Genomic DNA, 24,136 nt, shown 5'->3' on the forward strand with positions numbered 1-24,136 from the left:
TTAAATTACAGCAAATCCTTAGATTTTCTACGCATCAGATGTTGATACGTCAGATGAAAATTTTAATGCTATTTTTGAATAAGATTCAGGATTTGAAGATTTATAGCTAGCTTAACAAAATGAATCTTCTTTCAATTCAGTATTAATTAATAACTCCCTAACTTACAACGAACCCCTTTTAGACACTTAAATTACGGCAAATCCTTAGATTTTCTACGCATCAGATGTTGATACGTCAGGTGAACATTTTAATGCTATTTTGGAATAAGATTCAGGATTTGAAGATGAGACAAAATGAGAAAAACTTGTTCGAGGGGTGTTCGTAATTTTCTTGAACTACATCTGTGTAATTTGAATCTTCTTTTAATTCAGTATTATTGCATCGCTTTCTCTCAGTGTACATTTGATATGCAGTCCTTAGTTTTGAGGGGATATATATGTATGTACATACATTAATGAACACATACAGGGACACACGCACGTGACTAACTAAAGGTGGATTTCGGGGCTGCATGTGCCGCCGCAGCGGGTTCGCTCGCTTGATCGGCCATAAGGTAGAAAATTATAGAAGCAGGCTGGCTGGCTGGCTGGCTGGCAGGCAGGCAAGCAGAGTGTAGGGCGGTCAAAGAGGCAGGGAGAGGCGAAGGATCTGTTGAGCCGCAGCAGGAAGCAGCCGCTATAGTTGGTGACGCACACGCCAGTCAGTATATATATGTATTGTACATACTCGTACATATGTACATGCCTGCATGCTATGTATATGTGCGTGTTATATACATACATGTATGTACATATGTATGTATGCGTTATAGGCTCAGCAGCTCGAAAGGTTATAAATGTATGTATGTATGTGCAAGACAGAAAAATGCTCGAGTAAAGTGCATAAACGCTATGACACACAAATTGTCGAGTGCCATTTACTATATAAGGACGAAGGTGCGGCTGGCAAATTGTTCACAATGGATCTAGCATATGAGAGAGAAGAACGAATTAGGTTCGAATTTGTCATTACTAAACACAAATTATTTTTAAACTCTTTATTTAAGATCTGTCCTAGGTTGGACAATTATTATATTTTATGATAACTCTGACATTTTTGTAATCTCTTCTTGTTCTCTTCTAGTCATGGTTGCGACGTGATTCGAACCGAGTACCTACTCAAGGAACGAAATCACAATTGTGACATTCCTGCCAGCTCATTATGATATGGCGTCAGAAAAAAAAGCAATTTGTTTTTCCTTATTTGCCTTATTTTCGTTTCCCAAATCGATCACAATCGATCGAAATCTATATTTTGATTGAATTTATCGAATTTCTTGCTAAATGCGACGGAAATTCCTTAATAAAATGTTAGTGTAAAGGATTAATAGAAATCGGCAAACCCAAACAAATCGTTTTAAGCAAATATGATCGATTCGGGGGAAACTGGAAGAAGGCCTTTTTGTCTTCATATTATATAGAATGTATTTATTTTTTGCTCGACTACTTCATAGAGTTCCAGCTGTTTTCGCACAAGTTTTAATTGTACATTTAAGCAATTAAAAGTAATCGAATTTGGAAACAGGAAGAGGTCTGATTGTCTTGATTACATTTATTTTATAGCCGACTAAAGGATAGAACCGCATTCGGTCCAAATCTGATTATAAAAATAAGGTTAAATATAGCAAATAGCTGTATAAGTGTTTGAAAAATGTTTCAGTTAAGGTCTTCTACCCCAATCGCAATGCTCACTGGCTTCATTAGCGTGCACTCACTGTATAATTGTATGCTTCTACATATATACATACAAGTATATAGTATGTGCTATATGTGCGTGTGGGTATGGAATTTTACCACAGAGCAACCCAATCGGCAGCTGCTTTGAACTGTTCTTTGTTTTTAATTTTCAGTGGTTTATGCATGCACACACACACACACACACAGATATACACACATAGATATACATATACATTTAGTTAAAAATGTGAGCAGATAAACGTTTAATTTACAACTTAACCCACTGCAGAACGTCGTTTATCAATCATATTTAATATCAATGAGCCACAATGACTGACTCTAGGGTCGTCCATAAAATTGAATTGTGAAAACATATTTGTTGTGCATTCAAAATTTGAAAATATATGTACGTGTATTTCAATAAAATGTTTGCTTTGTAATGCATATTGTTATTAAGTTTTTAAAATTAACTTTTTTGACTGAGAACGCTTATTTTTGATTTGTTTATTCACGAATTGAATACTGAGTAATTAAAAGCTATAATTTTGCAATATTTATTAGAATGTTCTACAGTAAATACTGGGGACCATTTTATTGATTGGTAGCGTATGTTTTTAGGCTTCTGTTTAGTCGTGTTATGTGCATGCTTCGTCGTGTTCCGTCGTGTTTCGTCGTGCGAGTTCTTTTCTAAATCTGAATATAAAGCACGAAAACGCGTGAGTGTGCAAAAACTTGACCCAAGCCCACCTCTAAGTACAGTAGAGAGTATTTAAGAGTCGAGGCCACTCTAGCATGGTATTGATATTTATAATTATTTGTTAAACTGTTAGTATTTTGTTATAGATATTGGAAATATCTGGAATTAAAATTCGCAGGTCACTTAAATTAAAATTTAGGAACTTACATAAAAATCTTTATAAAATAAATAATAAATGTCATCATCGATGTTGTTGTTGTTGTTGTTGTAATTACTGCTGCTGTTGTTGTTGTTGTTAATATTATTGTTATTATTGTTGTTGTAGTTGCTGCTGCTGCTGTTTATGTGTAAATTATAGTTATTGCAACTATTGCTGTTGCTAAACAAAATGAAATTGCTATTGTTTTTATTGTTTATGTTGTTGTTGTTGTTGCTGCCGCTACTCTGATTAGTGTTGTTATTATTATTTATGTGATTGTTGTTAAAATGCGGCGCATATTGTTGCTGTTGTTGATGCTGTTGCGGCAAATGCGCGACGCTTACAAATGTTGCTTGTTGTTGTTGTTGTTGTAGCTGCTGATGCTGTTGTTGTTGTAGTGGCTGTTGTTGTTGTTGTTGTTGTAATAGTGGTTGCTGGTGCTGATAGTGTTGCTGTTGTTGATGATAGCTTGGCACTTGCAATTGCCAATTTTGCATTGCACATCTAGTATGTACTTGTTGTTGCAGCTGTTGTTGTTGTTGTTGTTGTTGGCGCTTTTGCACATACATACAAACACTTTTTTATGTCTAGGACATGAATATTAACACACACAATTTGATTTCAATATAGATACATATATATTCTGTATATATTATGCACCAATAAAAAAATTTACACACGCACAGCTTCAATGACAAAAAAAACAAAACAAACTCTTCTTTTTCGCACTAAAACTTAAACTGTATTGGTTGTTGTTGTTTTTGTTGATGTTGGCCAGCATTTATACACCATAGATATACATACATATGTAGATAGTATGTAGGTCTGTATTTATATATATATATATATATATTTTTTTTTTTAAATTATTATTATTATTATTTTGTTGTTTTATCTTTGCACGCTTTTGTGTTTTCTTTTTTGCAGTTTTATTTTTAATTTTAGTTATTTCTTATTTTTGCTTAACTACGCTTTGTGGTTATTTATGTTGTTGTGGTTGTTGTTGTTGTTGTCAGCTTTTGCTTTTCTGGCGGCTGGTTGTTTAAACTTGAAATGAGCTCAAGGCAAAAATTGTATCAACGACCGACTGCGACGCTGGCGCTGGCAGCGACGCTGACTGAGAAGTGCCGACGACGACGACGACGGCGGCGGCGGCAACGATAACGATGAGCAGCTGCAGTTTGTTGTTGTTATTGTTATTGGCTACTATAGCTTATTGAAGTTTGTATGTATGTATGTGTGTACATTTATTTATTTATTGCAATATTTGTAGATATACGCACTTCTTTTCTTTCTTTTTTCATATCCATACATAACACAACTGTATGTACATATATGTATGTATGCATGTACATATACATATAATTAGTAATTAATGCTTGTTTACTGCGTTGTGTTGTTGTTGTTGTTGTTGCTGTTGCACTTCAATGACACTTTAAAAAAATCACAAAAAAAATTAACTATGCACAATAAAACACAAATTCTTTTAAACATTTGTGGCATACATACATACATATGTATGTATGTACATATATAAAATATGAATTTATTTATTTAAATGCTCTCGTGTGTGGCACACAAAAAATAAATGAGAAATATTGAAATGCCTGTTGTGTGTGGTGTTGTTATTGTGTTTGTTGTTGTGTTTTGACTGAAACTGAAAAATCGACCACGATGTGCAAAGCAATGATGATGACGTCTACGCCGACGTCGACGACGACGACAACGAAGAGCAGTTGGCAGCGACGTAAGCAGTATAGCAGCAGCAAACAAGCAAGCACACGCACACACACACACACACACACACACAAGACACCCATACACAATTACGCGCGCGTATACATACACAAACGCAGCAAACGGCATGCGAAGGCATTGATACGACATAGGGCCATGGATGATGTTACCCCGGTAAGCATTTTTTTTTCTTTTTCGTACAATACTACTAGGCCCCGCTCCCATCGTCGCCTGCATGCACACACACACATATGTATGTACATATAGTATGTATGTACCTCTACTTTGTCGGTATGTGTAGGAGAAGCGCAAGCATATATATGTACATACATATGAATGTTGTATGTGCATACATGTAGGTACATATGTATGAATGAATGTGTGTATAATAAATAAATAAGCGCCTGGTAGTTGAGAGCACAATATAGAAGCAACGACAATACATACAAATAACAACAACAACAAATAGCAAAAATGTGGCAATGCCCGTGTTGTTGTTGTTGTTGTTTTTGTTGTACATACACGTATAAAGCGGAAGTATATAAGCAGATTGTTTGCTTGCACTGACAGCCAGCCAGCCCGCCAGCCAGCCAGTCCGCCAGCAACTGTGTGGAGGAGTTCAGGGGAAGGACTCAAAGAGAAAGCAGTCGGCGATAAACGAACAATACCACTGAAAAGAGCAGCTAAACAGAAATAGATCAAGGAAACTTCATTCTTTAGATTAACCTACAAACCTGAACTCCTGTTTCAGAAATGAGATTTCCTAGAGAGCCACTTTGAAGAAACAGTAGAGTTTGAGAGCTACAGCTGTTTGTAAAAAATTTGTTTTTACTAGCAACAACTATTTATAGATATTTATTTTATTCCCCTAAAAGTTATCTCTCAGAAACGAAATGCTCGTCTCATGAGTTGGGATCAATGACCTACCAGCCTCGATCTACCAGTACTCGATCTAACGACCGTGTAAAAATCATATTTTATTATATTACATATATATTATTGTATATGTATCGAAGGCACTATTTGTTGATTTACTAAATAAAATATAAAAAAATAAATAAAAAAATAATAATATTGTCTCACAAAGAGAAGAAAAAAATAAAAAAGTATCTCATTAAATAGTGTCATTGAAAACTTCCGTAGGCCGATAGTGGAATCTCTCTCAACTGCTTCTGCTAGTTCTTAAAATAGATATAGATATGTAGATATAAACAGGAAAAAGTCACGTAAGGCCATGCCAAAAAAATTCCAAGTTTGCAGAATGTGTTGACTATTCAATTGCATTCAAGATAAGATCGTGATAAAGAAACTCCGAGTTATTTCCCCAAAATTCCGGCCTCTTCACACCATGGCAATAAAAGAACGTTGATTTGGAAATGGCGTAGTATTTGAAATACAGTTCGTTTTAATTAAATAATCTGGATACTTTTAAACAAAAATTAAGTCAAATTTTGCGCTTTTAAAGATTCGTTATCCCCAAAACCTGTATAAAATTTGTTGAAATCCCCTCTTATCGAGTGCTTATAATCATCCAAGAAACATTAAGAGTGTTTCAAGCTTAAATTGGAACTCTGGAAGTCAACATTTTATTCACGGTATAATAATAATGTTGTATATGTGTGTTTTAAATTTTTTCTAGATGTTTTCCAAGCAATACATAAATGTAGATGTGTGTGTTAAAAATTGCGTAAGAACTCGCAAGTAGAGCAGAAACCATATTCTCAAGAGCGTACATTAAGTTATAGAGTGTAGTATGTATGTATTTATGTATTTCATCAAAAGACTATTCCGAGCAAGTTCCAAATTTCAACGAACACCAGAAATAGTCTACTTCATCTTCTTCTTCTTCTTGTAAGCGAACCCATGTCAAAATCGAAAATAAAAATAAAAAGCCGCAATTATGTCTAGTTTGGGGTCAAACCCTTGAACGACCCTAATTGATAGAGCGCACACTCATATCAGCTGGCAATGTGTGAGGAGAACTTAATTACTAGAAGACGCATGTAATTCAATACAGAATGGAAACTGAGGGAAAGCGCTAGAAGTGTTTGGCAATCGCTAGCCAGCACAATGAACTCAAACAACAATTTTGAGAGTGTTCAGGTACTTGAGCAGAGAAAATCGACACAGAACAGCTACTCTGGGAAAACGAAAAATGCACTCGGAATACATACTTGTACAATGAAAGAAATTGGTTACAACTAAAATATTAAATATGTTAGTTGTCTATACCGAAGACTAGGCATAACAGCTTTAACTATCCAAAAACTAGTCTGCTATATTATTCGAATAAAAAAAGTTTTGATTGGGAATATAACATACCTCAAGTAATTAGAAGTTACAAGAACAGAGCAACTTTGTGATTTGAAATCACTTGATGGAACCTTGCAATTCGTTGATGATATCTTAGAAAATATATACTATACAATGTTATATTTAATATTTGTATTTAAATGGTATAAGTCGTCACTATAGGGCTTATAAGAATTCTATTTCTATTGTCTTTAATGGAACAGTAATATATTTATTTTAAACCGCACCTATGTATGTATACTGAAAATATGCGACATTTCTTTGTGTAGATATTTAAAAAAAAAATGTTGTCGAGTAGAAATCAAACAATTATTGGAAGTTATGAGATCATCATGATAACTATCTATCTATATATACATATATGTATGTGTATATATGTACTTGTACAACCTATGAACAAATTACTTTACGTATAGCAAGTTCTTTCCGGAGAATATAAACAAAAGCTGCACATGGGCAGGGGCATGGGCATGAATATGACAAATAAAGTTCACGTTTGGGAATGCGGGTGAGCAGCTCACATACATACTTGTATGTACATATTTATCTTTTAAAAACTTCGTACATATGCACATGTGTATGTGTGTGTATGTAAATAACTATGCATGTACATTGTACATACAAAGTAGATCGTAAACAGCTAATTAAGAATGTATTAGCAGTGAACTTTGGGCAACAAATTAAATCAACTGACCGACAACGAACCGATGCACACACAAATGGTTGCCAGTGCCCGTGGCAGAGGCAGAGGCAGAGAGTGGGGGAGAGAGTGCGCGTGTGAGAGTGTGGGGAAAAAGGTGCGCTCTCTCCTTGCCTACTTATCCCCACTTGCTCTCTAGTGCTCTCTCTCTCGCTGTAATTTGCTGGCCTCGCAAATTAACGGAACAAAAAACATATAAAAAATTGAAATCCAAATAGTGAGTGGAATGAATGTCGATTGTTGTCGCCGAGCATGTGAAAATGTGTAAATGAGTGCATGAATAAATGATGTATTGAATGAATGAGCGAATGAATAAGTTGCTTGCTTGCTTGCTTGCCTGCTAGCTGGCTTGCAAAAGAAAAGTTGTCGCAATGTTCAACGAAAAACTAAATAAATAAAAAATATGAGCCAGCGAGATAAATAGTAAGTTTATTTGTTGTAGGAGGACCCAAAAAAGTTGTACGAGTGTATGTAAGTATATATGTACAGAATATGTATGTATAGTATGTTTGTAAAATGAAATCGTAGAGTGTGGACCAGGCAAGAAGAAAGGTGTGCAGCAACAACAATAACAGTTTCTAGCATAAATATTTTATTTGTATGTAAATACAAACATACATAATACATACATACATAGTTAGGCGTGTGTATATTAATCCACATAGTACATATATACACAGACAGATATAATATATATGTTTGTAAGTGTATTTCTTTTTGCTGAACCGGTTCATGTTACTTACATAAATAAGTAAATATCTAAGTATGTACATATATTCGTCACTGAATGCGCCTAGCAGTATGAACGAAGAAAAGCTAACTATATAACTAACTATACACATTAAAAAATAGATATATAAAAGATCTTAGCATAAATGAAAATGTAGTATTTGAAAAGCTCTGCACCGAATCGCATTCTGAAATTCGGTGCCAGGACTGGTCAGAAAACAGTTTTCAGTGCATTAGCAAAAGCGCCATCTGCCGGTGTGTAGATTGATGAGAAAACTCTTCTCTGCGCTTGTTATACGATCTAAGGATCTTATCGAATGAATCTTGATGCTCCTTAATTCAATTAACTAACTGTACATTTGTTAATTTATTTTCAAACAAAGAAAAAAGAAAGAAAAACAATCACATATCCAAATCTATGTGAGCTTTTAAGATTCAAATGCCTTCGCGTTATCACGATCACTTTTTTTTCATCCCGGCACAATCACAAACACCCATACTTCTACCTCAGTAAAGCCCATTTTATCAGACTGCAAATTTTTAAACAGTCGTAAGCAAAAAAGATCCATCCATCCCTGTCTTTTTAGTCCCTTGCAAGAAAACTGAATTCCAATGAAATTAGATGACCTATAGTTTCCCTATATATTTATTAATCATATAGTGTAATATCTTTGCAAATATCTATATTTCATTAGCTTAGCGCCCCCTTCTAAGTTAAATATGTATGTGGTAGTAATTTTGTTTTAAACTAACGAATAAACATAGTTGTTTGCTCTAATTTAGCAACATTTTGCATTTCTATATAAAAAATACAGAATTTTATTAATTTTTTTTATTGTATTTTTGTGTTGATACTTTAATGCACACAGAACAGCATATTAGTTCGGTGTATGTGTTTATATGTGTGCCTGTGTGTTTGTTTTTATATTTCGGGAGAGTCGAAACAACAAAGCGTCAACATTCTCGCTCAGTTGGTGGCTCGATTAAACCGACAAACCGCGTATTCCAACAACAAATACAACAGCTAAGCAGCCTGTCTGCCCGTCTGTGCCTCTCTAGCCATCCCCCCACACCCCACCCACTCCGCGACTCCACACTATTGATAATTTCTGGCTCATTTTGGTGAGTTCAGTTCAGTTGAGTCAAATCGAGTGCAAATGTTTGTCAAGGCAGCGCAGCGACGTCGACGCCAACACCAACGCCAACGTTGTCGCCTCTGTCACGAAGACCAACAGAAACAGCAACAGCAACAACAATACTTGGAACGAACAACCCAAGCAACCAAAGGCCCATAACCAGCATTGAATTCAGTTCGGTGTTCAGTTCAAATGCCTTGCCTGAATTTTCTGGCTGCGAGTATAACTCTCTATGCGAGTGTGTGTGTGTGTTTGTGTGTGTGTGTGTGTGTCGAGGCTCATGTATTAATTCTAATAAGAAAGAAAAGTATCTGCAAACAAAACTCGCAACGGGCAACAGCGACAAACATAAATACATACATACTATACATACCCATGTACATACAAATATTATGTAGGTAGATAGATATAAATATTACGCCTAGCCCCAAGTCTGTTTTTCTGTCCGCCTGTCTGTCTGCCTGTCTGTGTGTGTACGCCACTTGGCATATGTATCTGAACAAGCTGAGCTTTTGAGCACCAAACAAAATGAATAAAAAAAAGCTCAACTGCAGATGTTGCAGGTATGAGCAAATTTATATTTTTCTTGATTTGGCTGCCGCATAACCCTTTTTATTTGCCTCCAAGTGTGCGGCTTGAAAATGGAACAGAAAGTAAACTTGATTTTAGTTCTCACATGCCACAGATACAGGCTGAACTGAATGGCGCCAGCTGAAGTGCGGATGGGATATTAAAGAAGTTTTCCAGTCTGATGACAAAACACAAAAGACGGCTTGAGTGTTCAAAAGATATTGCAATATTGTATAACAGTCTTTATAAATGAGAAAGTGTAGAGCTAGAATTATAGTTCCAAGGAACGTTTCGACAATGCAACAAAGTTTGGCTTCCGAAAGAAAGGCATTTAAAGAATGGATGCCCTTCAGATTTCAAATTGAATTTATGAATTTGTCCGCAAAATTTCAGTCAATTAGAACCATTATTATTTATGAAAAGCATTTGACAATTGATTTAAATATTGGCTTGTTTAACTAACTGTTTACATTCGATTCATTGGCACGAATTAAATGCATTAATCGAACTGAATTGCAGTTCCATTGTTCGAATGAATTTAAATGGAAATTGGAAAAAAATGGCATATCATTCCCTTTTTTGTTCTTAAATCAAACTACTTTTTTATAGAAGACAGATGAGACTTTCATTTCAAATAATGCTGTTGTGTACAAAAAAGCTCAAAAATATCAAGACTATACTTCACAGGAACTTAAGAATATGTATTTATGTGGTGAAAGAATTTATAACTAAATCGATTTCGACTGTAATGTTTTTACAAAAGACGAATCTCTTACAAGAGATATACAAATGTGTGTAATGCTCAGAGGGAGCCAAGTTGTTTGAAACTCACTACAATAGTGATTCTGCAATAACATCTTTATTTTTCAAGCTATGTGATAGGTGGGGGTTGGAAGGGTTGTGTCGGACCCTAATGTTCCACACGTTGGTTTTCAATGATTTCTTAAAAGAAACCGTCTGCATTTAAATTCTGCAAAACTGTACAAGAGATGTTGTCCTTATAAATTTGCTAAGTGGTGTATAATCTGTTTGTTTGTCAGGCTTTTTGTCTGTTTGAATGTCTGTCTGTCTATCTGTCCGTCCGTCCGTCCGTCTTGTCTCGCTGACTGTCTCTACCTGTTTGTATCTGCGCGTAACTTCCAGCGATTTCGAACTTAGCGAGTGCCTCTACCTCTGTCTCTGGCTGTGACAGCGACTTCGACAGCGACAGCGACTGCGACTGCGACTAGCAGCGAGTGCACACAACTCGCCGTGCAAGTCGAAGCAATGGCAGCAGCAACTACAACAACTACAACAACAACAATAGCAACACCTATCCATAAGCAAAGCCCATGCCCATGTTGACAATGCCAATGCACGCCACTAAACTTTGTACCAGCGGCGGCAGCAACAACAACAACAACAGCAACTGAAGCTACAACAACAATTGCCTGCCATGTTAATTGCTGCAGTTCGCCGCTTGCATTGCACTCTCGTATCAATTTTATGTGTATGTATCTATAAGATACATACCCACAAATCAACAACTAGCGCTGCATTTATTGTGTATCTAGCGGCTAGATCGTGTTGTTATCTGCAACAACAACAACAACAACCGTTATCTGCCGCTGCTTTTTGCCGACGTTACAATGAAAAAAAGGCCGCATTTTATTCAAGACGAAGAAGAAGCAGAAAAACACAAATCAAATCAAATGAGAAAAAAAGCACGAGGCGAGAGAAAAACAAACAAATACGTGATTTGTATGGTACTCGTAGATGCAGATACAGATACAAATACAAAAAAGCAGATACAGATAAAGAAACACACATAAAGTCTATATGTATGTATGTATATGTTTATAGATAGAGATAGAGGCAGAGATACATACATATATGTATGTATGTATATTTTTCATCTGTTTCTTCTTCTTCTTCTACATCTGCTGTGCTTGCGAATGCGAAAAAAAATGGCACAAGAAATACAAAAATCAAAGCAAAATGCGAAAAAACACACTGACGCACAACAAATGGCGACAGTAAGTACATAATAGCGCAGAAAATAATATATCAAGGATGCATATACACATACATACTATACTCGTACACACATATGTACATACGTACATACATACAGACTCCTGAAACATTAAAAGCAAAGCTTTTTTAAACATTAGAAAAGGGAGAAGAAGAAACGAAAGCGAACTATGAGCGCATTTTTGGGGTCGTCTTGTGGGTGGTTTGTGGTTGGAAAGGGTTTCATATATTCGATGGGTTGTTGTTTCTATATATTATATGCATTGTATATCCGTTAGAGTCTATTATATTGCTTCACATGTGAATATGGTTCTCTGAATGACTTGATTAGAGTAGATTTCGGTGAAAATACTGCTAGTTATCTGCAGGTTACGGTGAAGGAACAAAATAGTTTGTAAGTCCTTTACTTCTTCTTAGCTAAGCTTCAAACATTTTATCATTAGGTCATTAGGTTTGTGATTTTCTTGAAACTAATACTATTATATGAACCAAAACATTATTATATGAATAAAATAATAACTGTTTACGAAAATTAAGTAAAAAATCTCTAGACTATTAAATAACTAGGATACATATCTAAGCTTTAATGCGACTTGGACTTGCCAAGTTAATAGAAAGAATGCAACATTAAATTATTGTAAGATCATTGTGACTGCTACAACGAAAACTGATTTTTAAGTTTTATTTTATTACATTACTTTATAGGGTGTTCCTACAATCTGTTACTAATTAAGATATGCCTTCATATCCTAATATTTTTATTACTATCTCCAAAAAGTTTTATCTGAAGCCCCTAAATGGAGTATTCGGTAAAATAAATAACAAATAATAGGGATTATAATAATTTGATATAAGTACTTTGTCTTTTTATACAATTGTTTCTGCTTAAGTTCATTAATTACTGGTATTATTTGTTTTTACACTTCTGTATTCTAATTATAAATATTGAAAAATTACTCATTTTTTTTTAGAAAACGCGAAATTGAAGGTTTTTTCATATCCATGTCCGCACACCCTGTTCTGTCGATTTAAAGAAACATATACCTACATATGTACACACATATATACATGTATGTACATATGTACCTACGGGTATATCCTCATGAATATATTTACACATTTGGCAGTCGTGAGAAGGCGGATTAATAAAATTTTTGAACTGCCTTATTTTTGCCTGCACAATTTGCCCCACATTTGTATACATAAGTACAAACATATATAGTATATATATGCAATGTATGTATGTATGTGAGTGCTATTTATTATTGTTATATTTTTTTTAGCAAGCGCAGCTGTGTGCTTGAAATTTCTATTTGCCACTCGCTTTGTTTTCATTATTTTGCGCCCATTTGCAAATATGGTGGGGGGAGCAGAAATAATAAACGGCGCTTCGATTCGCGTCGCTTTGCTCGACTGGCATTCTGTTTCTGTTTCTTCTTCTGCGCTTGCCGCCTCCGCCATTGTACCTACGGATAGGTACACTTCATAAATTGTTTAAACAAAAATGCAAAACACACAGCACATAATAAACAATCGCACGCACCCACACAAACAAAGGAAAACACACACACACACACATGCAGACACGAGACTTGCGGTACACTTGGCTCTCTTGCTCACTCGCTCTCTCTCCTCGCTCTTGCACTGGCAGCGCCATTGCTCTCTGGCTACGTCTCGACATTAACAGCAATAACAACAACAAAACGCTTCTTTTTTTGGCAAGTGTAATGCAAAAACAAAACTTTGTTTTGCTTTGCTTTATATTAAAAAAATCCACCACAACAGGAAAAAAAATATAAAATCACAGAAGCAAAAAAAAGTTAACGCGAAATAATTTGTACGAAAATATTTTTTTTCGTTACCGTTTTGATTTTGATGGCGTTTGAATTGCGACTGAATGATGCTGATGCTGGTGCTGCTGCTGCCTCTGCCTCTGCTGCTGCTGCCACGGTTGCGGCGGGCGCTGCTGCTGTTGCTGCGTCAGCGGCAATACGTTTTACAATAACAGCAACAGCTACTAACAGTGGCAGTGGAAGCAGCAGCGCGACGTTGTTGAAATGCAAAGCGCACACACATAACAAGCAGCAGCAAAAACAACAACAAGCAACAACAGCGCCTTTTACAGACACAGCAGCTAAAGCAACAACAGCAACAACAGCAACAAGAACAACAGCAGCAGCAACAGCAACAACAGCAAAGAAAAGGCAACTCAACTCAACCAACTAACCAAACCAAACCAAACCAAATGGGCGGCTGGCTGTGGGGCTTTGGCTCTTTCGACTAGGCACAGGCACAGAGCAGCACATTTTCAATTTAAACGCACATACATACATACAAAGCACACACACACACACACATCTACACATATAGATATATATGTGTGCATGTACATACACATACAAACGATGGCTGCACGCATAAATGCCAAACTCATGTACACGCTGCTTGCCGTTGCGTCTATTTCGCAGTCGAGAGCAGCAGCATCAACTTGGCTAAAAGTTCCAAATGCGTCGACGACGACGTCGCTGCCAAAGCGCAGATTTTTATTTTACGTAGGTCCATCCATCCATCCATCCATCCATCCATATCCATGGAGAGACTCTTAACGATGGCTCTGCTGCGAGAGTGCGAGTGCTGAAGAGCAGGAGTGGAGGAATGGTGGAGAGGAGGAGAGGAGGAGAGGGGCATTGCTAGTGGCAGTGGCTGCATATGCACTCACTTGCTCACCGCATTGCGCGTTGTTGCTGTTGTTTTGACACAACACACGACAGTTGGCGGTGGCGCTGACGGCGGCGTCGACGTTGTCGCGGCTCTTAGCGTCATCGTGGTTACAACTTATGCCTCCTCCTTGCTGCCTCCCAAAAAACAGCCACCCTCCCTGCCACCAGCCTGCCACTCCACTCCACAGAGCCAGCCACATCTAACACCCACAAAATTCAAGCTACAAGAAGACGCAGTGGACAGAATAACGGGGATGGATATGGGAAGGGAAAGGTGGAGGGGGAAGGCAAATGAAGGTGGCAACAATTGCGTTGCAGCAGCAACAAACTACGGCGTAAGAAGCACATTGCGTGTGTGCGCAAAAAAAAGGGTACACAGTAAAAATTGCTGAAAGTGCAACTTTTATGAAATACACCTAATTCTCTTTTTACGCGGTCTTTTTTACACGATTTTGATATAACACCGTTTGAAAATTAAAATTTGCATATATATATATATTTTTTTTTTAGAGATAAGGAACCAATCACCTATTTTTGCATATGATCAATGTATTTTTTTACACGGTTGTTTCTGGAACCAATCTACCGTGTATAAACAAAATTAGGGGTACACCTAAAAAAGTCGTGTAAAAAACTGTGTAAAAAATATGCAAAATAAATCGTGCTAAATGGAATAAGGTCGTGTAACCATATAAAAAAATCCTTAATTTTCAAACCGTATTAAATCAAAACCGTGTAAAAACAGAATTAGGTGACCTGTATTTTACTAACCTCAAGGTTTTTGAATTTTAGTTTGAAATCAAACTTCACCATTCTCAAAGTTTAGAAAACTTTTAAATAAGGTTCCTTATTTCAAATAAATTCATTGTTTCAGCAATTCGCAGACTCCATAAAGAGAGCAACTTTTGCGTTTTATTGTTTGCCCAGTTTGTGATTGATTTATGAAAGAAACATATACCCCTAATTCTGTTCTTAAACGTTCTTTTTTACACGGTTTTGATTTAACACGGTTTGAAAATTAAAAATTTTATATATAAAGTCGTGTAACCACTTTATTCCATTTAGCGCGATTCATTTTGTATATGATCAGTGCCTTTTTTTACACGTTTTTTTTAACGCGAGTTTTTAGAAATCAATCTACCGTGTAAAAACAGAATTAGGTGTATATTCTTTAATGTAACATGTTAGTCTTTTTGAAAAGAAATGTCCTTAAATTATAAAAATGTATGTGATGGGAGCTTAAAACTATTAAACTATTCAATAGGATGTTAATAGCGACAGGCTGATTTTTAAAACAAAATATAGCGCACGTAGGCCGAATCGGTAACACTTTTTGTCCCCTAGGTTGGAAACATCATCTTTCACATTTTCGTGAGTTTTGAGCGGAATACGTTAATTGTGACTTGTATATGTTTACAACGAAAAGTTTGAGACAAACATTTTAACGAGTTTGTTGAAATTTTGTGTTCCCATTAGAATTATGCCTGCGAAATTATTGAAAATGTTGCAGGGTTGTTTTGGGGAGTCTACTCTATCAAGATTGAAGGAATTTGAGGATCCATCAACATTTGTTAATGACGACAACATCGGAAAAGTCAAGGAAATTAGGGAGATAAGTAGCAGATGATCTCCACATCTACTACTTGGCCGGTTTGAGGCGTCTACGTGAAGCAATTCATCGTAAATAAGCGGACTTAATGGCCTGCCTGTGACTAAATTTTCGGCGAAACATAAAATAAAAATCCTTGCTGAAGCAGCGTACTCGCCAGATATGGCTCCCTGTGACTTCTTCCTGTTTTAGAAACATAAATATCCGATCCAAAAATGCCACGAAAGATCAATCGCCAAAGCAATTAAAGGGCATCCCGGTTGATTGCTACAAGTCTTTGGAAAATTGGAGTAACCTTTGGTCTACTTTGAAGGTGATAATAAAGATGTTTTTTAAAATATTTGTTCAAATGGTAGAGCAAATTTTTTGAATGTCTGACCGTATCTTAGTTTTTTTTTTTTTTTTAACTGCCAGTAAAGCTCAGCTTTAATTTAATTTAATTTTTTTTAAATGTTTATTTCTTGCGAAATTTGTAATTCAGTTAGGAAAATCAAATAAATTTGTAAATATGTAGATGTTCCACCAGGCACAGTTGCCACTGTGAGAGATGAGAAAGATGGCGGATTGGCGGGAAGGTTATGCTTGACTGGCTAGAGGGGGTTAAGAGTAGAGGAACTGAGGTAGACAGGCGCAAGTTGTTGTCGTCAACGGTCGTCCTTTTTGGTGGCTGTCGTAGCCGTTGTTGCTGCTGCTTTGTTTTAGCCAACTGCCTACAACAGCAACAGCAACAACAACATTAACGGCAGCGCAATGGCAACGACGCTGACGACGACTGCGGCTGCTTGTCGATGATGAAGTGGTCGTTCGTTTGTTCGGGCGGTCGGTTTCTCGATTTGGACGCTGGAACGTCGTGTGTGCGCGGCGCATAATAGCCACGCACACACAAACACACAGAAATATATACACACACATATATATAGCGAAGATGTTGCTGGTGGTGGTGCTGCCGCTGCTTTTGGCCAACAACTGTGGCAGCAACAAGCGCACTTAAAGTGTAGCAAAATGGACTGCAAAACTGTACAACGTACCTCAAAGCACACACACACACACATACTTATGTATACAAATATATATAAAAATATACATACACAACAGGCTGGCCCAAAATTGTTGTTGTTGTTGTTGCTGCTGCTGCTGCACGACTACCTAATTATAATGTGTTGGCGCATTCCACTTCCATCGATAATACATAGACAACAAAAAGCCCAAAAGGGATGATGACGATGTAGACGACGACTGCTCTCGCCTGCCTACATTAGTAAGCACATGTGTGTGTGTGTGTGTGTGTGTGTCTGTTTATGTTTGTGTGTGTAGCAAGATTGCAACAACAACAACAACAGTAACAACAATAACAACAACAACCGACAGCCACATAATTGGCTTAAAGTGCAAAAACCAAATACACAAAATGAGACGATGAGACGATGATGATGCGTCAACGAAAACCGCCAGCAGGGAGAGCTAGAGAGCGAGTCACCCAGAGAGGATGATAGAGAAATTGAGAAAAAGAGTGAGAGAGACGGGGTACAAGACGGAGGGAAATTGAAGGAACATTTTGGACAAACAGAACTTGACAAATCATTCACATTATCCGCACAATTCACTGAGAATGGTGATGGGTGCGTGAGTACGCACACAACTCACGCACCATCGATATCAAGTATCGAATAAAAGCTGACTTTAAAATTGCTGTTTTTATCTGTTAAGGGTGCTCCAGAATAAAGAGATTCTACTCAATAATATGAATGTGTTCGACTTTTTAAAGACTATATCCAGAATGTACAAATTAAATATTAAAATGTCAATTTAACAAGTGCTTTATTAAGAGAACTTTAAATTTAAATTAGCCAGAATGTACAAATTCAATATTAAAATGCCAATCCTACAAGTGCTTTAAAAGTTCTCCTTTAAATTAAAATTAACCAAAATGTACAAATGAAATATTAAAATGCCAATTCTTCAAGTGCTTTAATACAAGTAAGAGAACATTCAATTAGAGTTAAGAGTGCTCCAGAATAAAGAGATTCTACTCAATAACATGGATGTGTTCGACTTTTTAAAGACTATGTCCAGAATGTACAAATGAAATATTAAAATGTCAATTCTTCAAGTGCTTTTCAATTCTACAAGAACTTTAAATTAGAGTTAAGTGTGCTCCAGCTCCAGAATAAAGAGATTCTACTCAATAATAGGAATGTGTTAGACTTTTTAAATAAATTAAATATTAGAATGTCAATTCTACAAGTGCTTTATTAAGAGAACTATAAATTATATATTAGCTTAACCAGAATGTAAAAAGGATAAACACAAAGCTGCTGCCTTAATTCAGACAGATAGGTCTCTACCCAAGCTATGAACTTGCAGAATAGATTTACTAGATCAAGAAGAGTTCTAAAAATTGAGATCAATCATAACTTCTTAGTTGACAACTTATGATACGATAATAAACAAAAGTAGTCATGCTTGGTCTTAGATCGGAATTGAATAAGTCTATACCACAGCAACAAATGAGCTCCAGGAGAGCTCTACAGATGGACATCCTTTTGCTGTAACCCACAACAGGGCTTTACATTGGCTCTCAAACACAAACGTGATAAAACTTTGGAGTGCAAGAGATATCATCTTTGCAGAAGCTTTAGACTCCGATCTCTAAAAGAATTTCATGAGATTGTCGTGACAGAGATTTGTTTGCTTGCAAAATATGACGAGTTTGTGCGCAGATTATTTGCCTGTCTGATGTCGATGTGAATCATTTCATGTGCAGACGCAGCTTCAGTGTTGAATTCCCCGTAAGCCTGCAAGTGTAAATGAGGACCAAACCAGAGAGTGCAACAAAAAAGAAAGAAAAATGTCCGCTAAAATGTGAGAGAAAAAAAAATTGAAGACCAAATATTGGGGAACCTAAGCAAGTACAAACAGCGCATGTGATAATCGTTGAAACAAACAGCAAAGGGGTTACACACACACATACTAATACGAAATTGGTGTGTGTGTATGGGTATGGGTGGCTGCAACCAGTTTTGCAGCAACAACTAAAACAACTACAACAACCATGACGACGACATCCGCAAACGTTGGTTAAGTCGAACAATCGTCAAATACACAAAACTCATTTTGCAAATCATCGGCGGGGCCCCGGGCCCCCGGTTCCACTAGAGAGGCCCCGGCCTTAGCCATGGCCAACAACAGGCAGTGGCAGCAGCTGCCGCATGCAACATGCAACTTGCAACTTTGGCAGCTCTGCCCCAGTCTAGAAAAGCTTCCAACAGCATTCCAGTGAACACACCACACACGAAAGTGCAGCGGCAGCTGTAAGAAGAAGAGCCAGCAGCGGCAGCGGCAGCAGCAGAAGGGGCGTAAGAAGAAGCAGCAAGTGTGGGCCTGGGTCTATATCTGGATTTGGTTGCAAGCTGCCGCCGTTGCCATTAAACAGTTTCCATTTCCAAAACAAAAAGCGAACGAGCTCCGAAAGAAAAATAGAAAGAAAAAAGGCAAAGAAGAAGAGAACAGTGCACATTCCCGAAAAGTACAATCGATAGAGATTTCTCACTCGGATTACAGAAAAGCTAAAGCTGCCTTTGAAATTTGATTTCCTAATTGGCCAATTTCTAGCCTTTAGCCATTTTCAGCCCTTTGGCTTGGTTGTAACAAGGAAATTGAAATTGTTTTCAAAATCCCATTCTGTCCTCTTCTTAATAATGAACCCACCTTCTTGGTTTTTTTGAAGTTTGTCGAATTTTCTGGCTTTTTATTTCAGAAAACACAGTTCTATATAATACATAGTAAGTCGTTTACCGACTGAAAAAACTGCGTCTAATATTGGTAACGTAATATAGATACTTGTATATAAAAAATGTATCTACTATTTATAATATAATAAAGTGACTTTTTTTAAATTTGTGTATTTTCTTTTGGAATCTGATAATACTAAATGATTTGGATGAGACGCTACTGAGATTTATTGGTGTTTTGTTGCCACTGATCCAGTCTAACATAACTCCTATTATCGGAATAACTGAGCAATAAATTTAGTCCGAAATGTATTTTTTAAAACCCTGTACGACGAGTAACAACAATTAATTGCTTTTCCTAGAAATATAAATATAATATAGAAGGTATATAATACTTATAATAATATATATATATATATATGTATATACTTTTTGGGGTCTGTGACGCCTCCTTCTTTTACCGTTTTACCCTCTGGGTGCCGTTGCCCAAAATATATAATCTTATATACCTCTCTTGTTCGCTCTACTTTCAAATAATGATCAAATAAAAGAACTTTGCAGTTTTTCGATGAAATTATTACAAAGAAAAAACCAATACTCTGCATAAACTAAAACATGCGTCTAACTTCTTATGGTCATTTAATCGATTTACCCTCCTTTTCTTGCTCGTTTGTTTTGGGAAGACAGAACAAAGACGTTTTTCTTCCGCATGACTTCCTCCAATATTTTACAAAGCTGGTCGAATACTCTGGTAAGAAAATATTCACCTGGACTGCATTAGGTTTATGTTTTCTTTAGGGAGCCCGAACTGCTTCTAATGCTTATACCGATAGCTGTACTTAATCCTTTGTAGGGATCCTTTCTGCTTAAATGTAGTCGCTAAGAACTTTCGTCTTCTTCGATACAATTTAGGGCTTGCTGTTAGATTAGTCCTGAAAACTTCGACTAGGGTTTTGCCTCAGAAATCAGACATTCTTTTGAAAATAAAGCGCGAGTAATACCAAAAATCTAACGTTTTTTCTGCATTACGAGAGCAGTGAAGAAGCATCTAAGAAAGAAATAGCATGAAGAGAACTCATCATTTCATAAAACAGTAAGAGAAAAGTAATTAGCGAGGAAACTTTCTTTTATGGCTATATAGTATTAGGCATTGATCGACAAAGGAGTTGCTTAGCAACTTAATATTCCACCACATCGACGCTCTATTTGTTGATTAGACGGCACGTCTATTATCATGCCAAGGCTACGGTCAGACATGCAAATAATTTGCACAACAATTTGTGTTAGTTTGCGAATTTGTTTGTGGCTTGTAAACTATATTTTAATATACAATGCTTACTGAATTTTATTTGACCAAGCTTGAGTGCAAATTATTTGCCTGTCTGACCATTCCCTTCAAATTGTATTTGTATGGACGTGCTAATTACTTCACTCGTAGTGTTTGTCCACTGTCTAGTATATTTTTGGGCTTGTGAGCTCTAGAGCGCATTGTGCCAACCCGGACCCCTGGGAAAGTTGTAGCTCGAGCCGGAGCCGGAGCCGAGCCCCCGAACTGAGCAACCCCCAGAGCGTCAGGCAAGGCGACAAAACGCAGCGATAATATGCATTGGAAATCTGTTAGTAAGGCATTTATGTGTGTGGGTGGGTGGTTGGTTTGGGGGGAGGACTGTCACTACAACAGCGACAGGCTGCCTTCCTGCCTACTTGACAGCCAGCCTTACTGGCTCACTGGCTGGCGCGACTGGCCCGGCTGGAAGTTTTTAGCAAGGTGAAATCAAAGAGCACAAAGCTCACGGCATGCAAATTGTTAACAACAACTAAAAGTGGAAAGTGGCGCATTGGCAGCGATGCCAGCGATGGCAGCTACAGCGGCAGCAGCCGAAGCGCAGCGCCCGACACTCTGATACGACACGACGACCCGACAAATTCAACAGTGACACCTCGACCCCCACAACACCACCCCAACCCACCAATTTGAACCATTCCCGCCCTGGAACCCAACCAAACAACCAACCACCCCCGAAAAAAAGATGCGCGAATGCGAAAGCTTTGTAGAAAATGCGTGAGTACCAAAAAAATAAATAAATAACATATTTTCACAAATTCTTGTGCCACAAACTGAAAATGCTGCCCTAAAGCCAAACACGTACTAGCTTTAATATTTTAATCTTCCGATAATGAAATGTTGTGGAAACTGAATTAAAAACGCTTACATAACGAACGGCTTTCACGCAAATCTCTTGGAAACTTTAAGTCAATATTTATTTATTTGTGATCATTTTACGAAAGTCTTTGGAATTTCGATTCATGTTCTTAAAATTAGGTCCAGAAATGAGTTTCGAAAACGTATTCTCGAATTTAGACTTTAATATTCAAGCTGCCGACCTACTTTTGTGTTCAGATATTCTACAATTGAATATAATTCATTTGACTATCAGTTACCAATATCCATTATAAATAGTAATGCTAACTTTAATTAAACAACACTATGTACATATGTTAATGCAGTAAATTATTCATAGAGACTTTATCATGCTTTTGGCCATAAATTTAAAATTAGGCAGCACTGGCGCAAAAATTAAGTTTTCATCCAATCATAAGAAACAAATTTAATAGCCACTGTCTAAATGGCAAAAAAGCACACGCCTCTAACTCAAGCGCTTTAATCAAATTGTATCTACGTGCATACATACATATATACTATACATATGTATGAACACATACACATGCAAGTGTTTGTGTTCGGATTGAGGGGAATTTAGTGAGTGGTGGGCTTTGTTTGGTTTGTTTCCTGTGTGGGCTGCTTAAATCATTTAAGCTAATACATGGCAATCAAACACGTTAGCCAACCAAAAACAACTTGCAACAAGTTTGAAGCGAACCAGCGAGCAAACTGCGACGGCTTACTACTTATAAAACGACGTTGTCTGCAGCTAAAAATAAAACTTAACATCGAAAAACAACGAGTACTTGCACTCACTCACTCACGCACACACACACACACACACACACAGTCGCAGTCGCAGTCACAGTCTCCCATACACACAGACAGTGAAGCAGAAAAAAAAGTGATACGACAGTGATTACGCGATTTTCCATAATAAATGTTGTGGTAAAGGCGACCTTCCGGTTATGGCTGGTTGCTCTGTTGGCTTGACACACACACACGCACGGCCTCACAGACGTAGCCGAAGTTGCCCGAATGCACGAACATACACACACACACACCCAAACACAAGTGTTCGGCAAGCAACCACGACGACCTTCCTATGCTTGCTGCCTGCTTCTTGCTCTCCTGCCATTGTCTTTTTCTTATTTTTTTCTCTTTTTTTTGCTATGTTGTCGTCGCCTCAGTTATAAAAACCGATACGACACCAACACTTCCCGGCCCTCGCACTTGGGCTGTAAGCCATCGCACAGTGGTGGCTAACTTTAATATATGTATTTGGACAGTCTTCAAAGTATTGATGATATTTTGAAAAAGTGTTTGATTGTAATAAGATAAAATTGTCAAATTGTCAATACTACTTATAGTGATAAACGGTTTGGCAAAATCTCATAAAAACAAACGTAAGCTAGTCTTAAGCTAGAATAAAACAAAAAATATCGTGTTCATGATAACTACAAGTATATTAAATAAATAGTAAGGTTGAAGGTTGAAAATGCTTTAGTTAGACCTTTTTATTAAAACACATGCTACAGATATGCATGGAAGGAAATTTAAATGCTCTTTAAGGAAAAACTTATGTAAGTGGGTGCTTAAATTCAAAAACCATTTTGATTGCTGATTCATTCAAATATGTAAATATGTTAACATATTTTTTATTTATTTTTATTCATTTTGTTATTAAGACGAACAAATTGAAAGCACTGTGCATCGTCACAACAGCCCTAGCGGAAAATGTCGGTAAACAGTGCAACCGGTTTTCAATTACTCACACAACAAGCCTAGGAGTGTTAAAAGAGAGCCACCGACTAAGAGAGTAGGTTGATGAATGGAGAATTGGGGGGCCAGCGAGAGAGCGAGCCAGCCAGCCAACGAGTGAGAGCCAAAAGCTTCGCTCAGCATGCGGTTACTTGCCCGCACTCTCACACCACAGACGTTTGCTTGCTCAGCGTATCTATCGGTTTACTAGGCTAATCATGTGTTCTGGTTTCGGATTTGTGTTCGTTTCAGTTCGTGTGTGTCCATTCGTTCGTTCGGTTGTTCATTCAACATGCTTCATCGCTGTTGTTGTTGGCGCTCACGCTTCACCCTCTTCTTCT

General features: G+C 37.1%; 1 protein-coding gene across 1 annotated transcript in view; it reads right to left on the reverse strand.

The window, feature by feature from the left end:
* Positions 1 to 24,136, reverse strand: part of LOC115626878 (serine/threonine-protein kinase tousled-like 1) — a 141,238-nt gene that overhangs the window by 67,085 nt on the left and 50,017 nt on the right. The window lies entirely within an intron of this gene.

The sequence above is a fragment of the Scaptodrosophila lebanonensis genome, unplaced genomic scaffold, assembly GCF_003285725.1.
Source record: "Scaptodrosophila lebanonensis strain 11010-0011.00,11010-0021.00 unplaced genomic scaffold, SlebRS2 tig00000089-arrow-pilon, whole genome shotgun sequence".
NCBI lineage: Eukaryota > Metazoa > Arthropoda > Insecta > Diptera > Drosophilidae > Scaptodrosophila > Scaptodrosophila lebanonensis.